We start from the raw sequence: 8252 nt of genomic DNA on the forward strand, positions 1-8252 counted from the left end.
TGAGACGCCCGACTGTGGCATTTCTTTTAAAGCCCTTTATGTGGTGTCGCTCAGACGCCCGACTGTGGCATTTCTTTTAAAGCCCTTTATGTGGTGTCGCTAAGACGCCCGACTGTGGCATTTCTTTTAAAGCCCTTTATGTGGTGTCGCTAAGACGCCCGACTGTGGCATATTTGTTATTTATTTCATAATTTTAATACTGCTATGTTATTGCATTTTCATAAATAACCTGCTTACATGCATCAGAGATTTATTTTTGTAACTGATGTCATGAGCATTAATATTTCAGAACATCGTTGTTATATTATACCCGTGTTCATAATGTTTGCGAGTACATTCAAAGTACTCACTGGCTTGTCCCTGGCTATTGTCTTGGCCAGATTTCTTGCGCGAAGAGGAGCGACTGTGAGGACAGCCCCGGAACCCACGTAATGGTGATAGCAGCCCCATGAAGATAGGAGTTAACCTGGTCAGCTGTTCCCGTGGGAAATGGAGTCCCATAGACACTGATGATTCACAGCCCGCTTCCGCCATCAATCACTAGAAACCATTTGTTGTACTCACAGACTAGAATGGTCTTGTACTACATATTTTGTATTTGCTTGGAATTTCTGTATCAAGTTGGTGCCTCATTAGCTAACAGTTATCCTGGGGCTGATGAGCACAAGGGCCATTTTCTGGGAATTAGTACCCGGAGAATCGGTCCCCACAGACTTGGTACCAGAGCCAGGCTGCCATTGGCTAATCCTATCTTAGCCAGGTCGGATAACTTAGGTAAACCAACCTAGCAGACCCTAACCAAAACCCCAACCAAGCTTCCCGTGCAAGATAGCCACACAGTAAGGCCGACACTTTTGGCAGTCGGTGCCCAACCTATCAGTCTAGCCTGTCGATCACACGCCAATGACTGATGGCAAAAATGTCTCATTCGCAAGAGTGCGAAGGAAGACTCCGTTCCCTTTTTCTATAAAAAGGGCACGCTAGCCTCAACCCAACACAGCCTCTTCCCCAACCTAGCCACAATGCCTGGTCCCATAGTGCACAATGAGACCATAGCAACCAATCTTGGAGGTTTCGTGACCATACTCGCAAACCTCACCCGTCGTGCCTACGCGTTAGAAGAGCCCCCAGAATATGTTGTGTACCAAGGACCCATGAGCGGTGAAGACCGCCAATTCTGGGCCACTGTGCACATCTACGGTAGGGGTTTGTCGCCAGAACGCCCCTACAGGTTCACCGGAAGAACAACTTCCTTCGAGCCACAAGCCATCCAGCTAGTCGCTCGAGAAGCTATAGTTCAACTCCGGCAGTTGTCGCCTAGAGTTAACTGTCGCTCGTTCTACTACTACCCCAGGCGTGAGGGGTATGGCAGACCACCCCAAGTTGCCAGCGGAGACCACGAGACGGATCCCGCATTGTTGCACCTAGTGCGCTATGTAAGTGCGCTAGAGGCATTGTTTGATCAAATCACTATTGATCTGATCGCAGCTCGAGGAGAGCTGGTTCACCGAGCCCCGGCAAGCAGGGAAGCCGAGTTCGACGCCGACAACCCAGTCGTGCTATTTGGACACCCGATCGAGACCCTGAGGTCAACTTCAACCAGCGGCCAAGGTGTCTTGATGACCCCAGAAGTGCTTCGTCACGTTTTGGGAGCACACTCCAACGGGATTGTGGCCAACAATCCCCACGATGGTCATCATCGCTACCCCGACCCTGCAGCTCCTCCGCCATCTCCGACAAATCCTAGCATTGGGACACATGGAGAAGCATCGACATCCACCACACACGCCCATTTAGATGTAAACGAGGTAGACTAAGCTGTGCGAGTAGTGCCGAGTCTCAGTGTATCCCTGCTTTGTAATCACGTAATCTTGTGTATTAACGCAGCCTGTCGTTGTGCCCCTGTTTCAATGGTAGCCACGCGTATTTTTGTCAGCATAGTGCACATTTTCCGGGCACAGCTACCAAATCCAACCTCGACGACAACCACAGTAACACGTCTCTTTATGAGATATGTGTATCTCTGACACTGACCCGACCTTTGGAGCTAAGCTGGCAAATTTATTACCTTTCACCTCGGTAAAATGACCCAGCTCCATTGCTATATAAAGACCACCTTGTGATCTTACCCAGCACCCCACATCTTGTGCACCACCCTCACAACCTTCTTCCTGTCATGCCGAGCCCCAGTATTCATCTGAGAACTCCAGATGCAACCCCAGGTAGCTTTGTCAAAATATTGTGGGACTTTACCCGCAGTACTATGGGTTCTACATATCCACCCCAGTACGAGTTGTTCAAATCGAGACTCACTTTTTCCACCTCGGAATATTGGGCAGCAGTACACATCCCTCCCATAGACTCCAATCAACATCCAACGGAAGTTTCCTTCGTGGGGAAATCTATGCCAACCCCACACTTGGCCATAGAAGCTGCTGCGAAAGAAGCGATTGCTCGCCTTCGATCCGCAGTGCCCTATGCCCGCGAACGAGGATATTATTACTTTCGAGCCGTGCAACGCCCGGGGGAGTAACATCTTTCCCCGGTGGGTGGATTGAGAGAGACCCAGTACTGGCCAACCTCATCCAATACATCATCGCGCAAGAGCATTTGAATCAGCAAGTGATGGATTATCTCCAGAATCTCACTAATCTGAACCCTCAGGTTGCATTCGGCAGACCACTGAGACCCGATCCGAAGAGACTCATACATCGACTGATCAATCCACTTCCTCCGATAGAAGAGGAGTGCGTTCCACTACCAGAGACTTTTCCTCGAGACCCTGACCAGTTACCATTCTCATTTTAGACGTCACTTCTGTATTTGTTATTTCAGCATTTACTATTATGTGGTAACTTATGCATGGTACCTCGAATTTGTGTGACGAGTCGAGTATTTAGTTTTGACGTTTGTGAGTGGTTTTCTTCGTGAGCAACCTGTGTAACCGCGAAAAATCCTGGAATGAGATTTTCTTCTTCCAGAATTTGCTGCATCTTTTATCCTCTCGCTGCATGGATTATTCGTTTTATTTCACGCAGCACCACGGTAGCAGACCCACAACCACTCGGACTCTTACACTACCTGAAATACACGCAACCAGGTTGCATCTCACCAACCACCCTTCTAAGCACTCCACATGCCGCCAAGGGAGAGATTAGCAGATAATCATCCCGACACTATCCACCTCCAACACATCGTTAGCGGTAAAACACTCGGGATTACGCCTAATCCTCGTGATCACCGCCACCGCGGAGAGCCAGCACCCGAACGGCGGCATCGCAACGACCATCATAGATCATCGCGCACATGAGCACCGAGAGCCCCAGCACTGCCGCCAGCCCTCCACACATCAGGATCATGTACCAGTCCGGCACCGTCTCTGCCATTGGAGCCTCGTCTCGAGCTCCGGTGAACGGTAATGGAGGAGGAGTTGTAGAAGCGAGGCCAGGTGCGAAGATGAAGAAGGAGCACCGCAGTCGTTTTATAGCTCGGGATCGGTGTACGGTGGACGAAGTCCACCAGTGCCGCTCGTCGCTAGATCGCCGGTGTTCGGAGGCGAATCCGCGAGCAGTGCCGACAGCGCACTGGCCCACGACGTGAGTGCACACTACACCGGCAGCAAGCACGCCGCGCACTACCGCAGTACGGCCTAGGTGCCCTACGCGCTAGTCGTCGCCGGTGGAGAAAGCCGGGAAAACGCGCGGGAGAGAGGAAGAAGAGAGAGCCAGAGGTAGAAGAAGAGACTGAGAGTGGGCCCTGGTCCCACCTGTCAGCCAGAGGGAGCACTGTATTCTCGGGTACGACCAGCATATCGTTGAATTTAGAATTTATTCTAAATTCACTGCGTCCCGCATAGAGATCACTCGTTGTCCGAAACGTGGAATTTCTCGAGACAACGCCAGTGCCCACACTGTAGTTATTCACCACTTATTGCCCTCTCACTGTAGCCTCTTTTTACCACTTGTCTAAATGATCTTTCGATCTAGTAAAAGTATTTTCTTTTGTTTCTCAAACCTTAGCAAATCTCGAGGACGAGATTTTTTTTAGGGGGTTAGTAATTGTAACACCCCAAAAATTTAACCAGGTTTTTGTTATTAAAATTTTGCCAAGAGTTAAAATTTTGCGTGCAACGAATTTTTGTTGTTTTTAAAACCTTTCTTTTAATATTAAGGATTTATTTTTCCCAAGTGGATCCTTCCAAGCATATTGAACTTCTATGCCATCTCATTAAAACAATTTCCTAATCAGTAAATTTATTTATAAAATTATTTCACCCTGAGCTTTAGTCATTAAAATGACTTGTTTTAAGTTTGGAGCTCTTTTTGTACTACAACCATTTGATAAAATTAACTAAAAATTCCACCAAAAATTTGGAGATGTCATGTGATGCCTCTAAATCACTTTTATGCAATAATATAGTTCATTCATTGCATATTTTGAGTGCTACACATGTTTTCTTCTCTGGTCCAGCAGGCATTCTTGCACTGCAACCCTTTTAAATATTTGTTTCTAGCTTCTACCAAAATTATGGGATGTCAGTAGCAGCATATGATTCCATTATATGCAAAGACCCAATGATGTTCTTTGAAAATTTTGAGTAGATCAACCTCATCTTCATTCTGGACCAACATGATGGTTTGTACAGCAACCATATTATTACTTGCTCTTTGGCCCTTGATTCTTTCTCCTACTTGTAGTCCTCCATGCTAAACCCCTAAGTCCAGGAGCATGCAACCATTGGCATATTTTTGGTTCATGAAATAATGCCACTCACATCCTGTCCAGATTTGAAGTTCTGCAAAATTTGCACTAGCAAGTTTGTGCTTTTCACCAACTAACCTCACCACCCTCTTGTGCATCCAATGAGACACTGATCCAGAAGAGTTGGCCCCTCCAAGAATAGCCTAGGTGCCTTTGGCATTTTGAAAACACCTGGAGTGCATGGACTGTATTGGCATGATCTCAGGTATACATTATGAACTTGGCCACCTGACCAAACCACCTTGTCCCTGGAGTTTCCCTCTACCACTAGCCTAGTTTTGTTGCTTGCCAACCTCACCTGTGACCTGGAGCGTGCCATGGCATTGTGTCGAACACCCTTCGTGCATGCACTGGACGTGCCCAGAGCGCGCGTATTGCACGCGCGTGCGCCTGAGCCACCGCGTCACGCCCCGCTCTCACCCCAGCCCGTGACCGACCGCAGCCAGCACGCCGTGTCCCCCTTGTGCGCTGCATTCCCCCCCCCCCTCACCGCAACGCGCCAAGCAGAGCCTCGCCGCGTCCCCGGCAAGCCAAGGACTAGCCGCCACGGCCGCCCGACAGCCCTGCTCAAGCCAGCGCCGCCCAAGCCACCCCGGCTCGCCACCTGCCCCTGTGAACAGCGCAAACTTATCACCTCGCCCGTCGGCTAGCTACCGTCGTCGCCACGATGCCCTAACGCTACAGGGAGGCGGTTCGCCATCGTCCTTATCGCCGGCCGCATCGAACCGACCTCCACCACCTATATAAGGGCCCCGGAGCTCCATCTAGCCCTCGATCAACCTCCAGTGATCCTCCTAGAGCTACCCTGGCCAGCATTCGAGGAGGGGAAGGTCTTCTTCACCAAGTCTGGACAGTTCAGTCGCCGCCAAGCCCCGGTCGATTCCGTCACCACCAGGGCCTCTCCTTCTCCAATCTCTCCACCAAGAACTCCCCCTCCCTCTCGCGAGTGCAACCCATCGATCAATTTTGGTCGGAGACCACCGCAGCCCAAAAATCACTTTGTCACCAAAGCTCCCCTCCGCCGCGGAGCTCGCCGCCGGCGACTCCCTCCACCTCCGGCGACCCTACGACCACCGGAAGGACCGTCTAGGAGTGGCGGATCTATTCCTGCACTCGGATGCCCGCGAGCAGCCGCCAAACGCTGGCGAAGATCGCCGGAGCCCCCGCCTCTATTCGGCCAGAGGAAGAGGAGGGAGGGCGACTGGTCAAACCTGACCAGTGGGCCAGGCGGGCCCACTGTCAGTGACCCACGCGCGTCCACACTGGAGTAAGTGGATGCGTATAGTCAGAATACGTCTTCGACGTGTACGTGTTTTCGAATCGTTTTCTTTTAATTCTGTTTTATTATAAAAAACAGATTTTGACCAAATGTTTGATTGGCTATATCTTTTAAAATATAACTCCAAATGATTTGATTCTTTTTCCTACCTCTCTCAATTTTAACCTAGTTTATTTTAAGACTTATTTGAAAAAAATTTAAACAACTTTTTGTGCTGTTTTTGAATTTGTGTGTTAATTCAAATTTGTTTAAAATAGGACCTTGGAGAGAGAGAAGAAAACTTTCAAAAAGTTTTGGAGTGCACCCTGCCTTTCCACACATTGAAGGCAAGCATTCTGAACCCCAGCATAATATTTTTGGTGTGTTCGTTGACACGTTTATAACACCACCTCATTTCGGAGAATTGTTATTTCATGTGAGATGATCATGTGCATGGATGCATATTTGTGATTTCCATGTTGTTGGAAAGGATCACACTTGTGATGATAATCATCCTCATGTGCCTTGCATGCATACCGGCAGGAACCCGGGAAAACCTCTGCCTTGGGTAGGCATGAGTTTGTCGCCGGCTCCGTCGGGACAGTTATGTCTGGTATGGCATGGTAAGGTAATATGAGCGGTGACTCTGTTGGTTGAAATATATTCGTTATGCTAATCATGCAGGGAATACTTAAACCTCCTGAGTCGACCATAGATCGAGTCTTGTTCCAGTAACCCCCATACTTGTTTCGTACTACCACTCGTCTCTACAACAAGTAGAGTACGGTTCAGTAATTTGTCAACCCCTTTCTAGCACACACCGTACAGAGGGGCCGGGATGAGGGTACCACGGCCATGGATTAAAGCCAGTCATCCGGTCAGGGGGCATGGGTGTTTCCGGTTGTAGCCGAGGGAGTAGCTTCCCCAGTTTTGCGCGCGGTATAAATTTTGTGATCCCATGCTAATCGAGGTTGTAGCCTCCCCACTTAGAGTTTTGCTTAACGAGTGTCGTGGGTGATTCCAGACACCGGTGAGTTAAGCTGGTGTGTGCAAGTCAGGTGCGTTTTCATTTAAAAGAGCGTAGACGGAATTAGTCCCGATGGACTAAAGGAATCCGTTACTCGTGGGTAAAGAGTACACCCTCTGCAGAGATTAAACCTATTCGAATAGCTGTGTCCATGGATAAGGATTACAGTCTGGGATGGGTCAAGTGTCGGTGTTAGTGTCGGTCTTCGGAGGTGAAACTGTTAAATTAGAACTGATATTACAACTTGTGACATGTGATAATGATGATTATTATTTTGTTGTGGACTAACCCGTGATATTTTTGGTATTATCGAATATCCCTGGGATGGTTTTACCTCCGGTATATTCACTATGATTTTTTCTCTTAAAGCCCTTTATGTGGTGTCGCTCAGACGCCCGACTGTGGCATTTCTTTTAAAGCCCTTTATGTGGTGTCGCTAAGACGCCCGACTGTGGCATTTCTCTTAAAGCCCTTTATGTGGTGTCGCTCAGACGCCCGACTGTGGCATTTCTTTTAAAGCCCTTTATGTGGTGTCGCTCAGACGCCCGACTGTGGCATTTCTTTTAAAGCCCTTTATGTTGTGTCGCTAAGACGCCCGACTATGGTATTTCTTTTAAAGCCCTTTATGTGGTGTCGCTAAGACGCCCGACTGTGGCATTTCTTTTAAAGCCCTTTATGTGGTGTCACTCAGACGCCCGACTGTGGCATTTCTTTTAAAGCCCTTTATGTGGTGTCGCTAAGACGCCCGACTGTGGCATTTCTTTTAAAGCCCTTTATGTGGTGTCGCTAAGACGCCCGACTGTGGCATATTTGTTATTTATTTCATAATTTTAATACTGCTATGTTATTGCATTTTCATAAATAACCTGCTTACATGCATCAGAGATTTATTTTTGTGACTGACGTCATGAGCATTAATATTTCGGAACATCGTTGTTACATTATACCCGTGTTCATAATGTTTGCGAGTACATTCAAAGTACTCACTGGCTTGTCCCTGGCTATTGTCTTGGCCAGATTTCTTGCACGAAGAGGAGCGACCGTGAGGACAGCCCCAGAACCCACGTAATGGTGATAGCAGCCTCGCGAAGATAGGAGTTAACCTGGTCAGTTGTTCCCGTGGGAAATGGAGTCCCATAGACACTAATGATTCATAGCCCGCTTCCGCCATCAATCACTAGAAACCATTTGTTGTACTCACAGACC

At 48.4% G+C, this 8252-nt stretch overlaps 1 pseudogene; it reads right to left on the minus strand.

The window, feature by feature from the left end:
* The window catches only part of LOC119279957, a 26701-nt pseudogene extending 23424 nt beyond the window's left edge, over nucleotides 1-3277 (minus strand).
* Nucleotides 3278-8252: the final 4975 nt, after the last annotated feature.

Source organism: Triticum dicoccoides, chromosome 3B (assembly GCF_002162155.2).
Source record: "Triticum dicoccoides isolate Atlit2015 ecotype Zavitan chromosome 3B, WEW_v2.0, whole genome shotgun sequence".
Taxonomy (NCBI): domain Eukaryota; kingdom Viridiplantae; phylum Streptophyta; class Magnoliopsida; order Poales; family Poaceae; genus Triticum; species Triticum dicoccoides.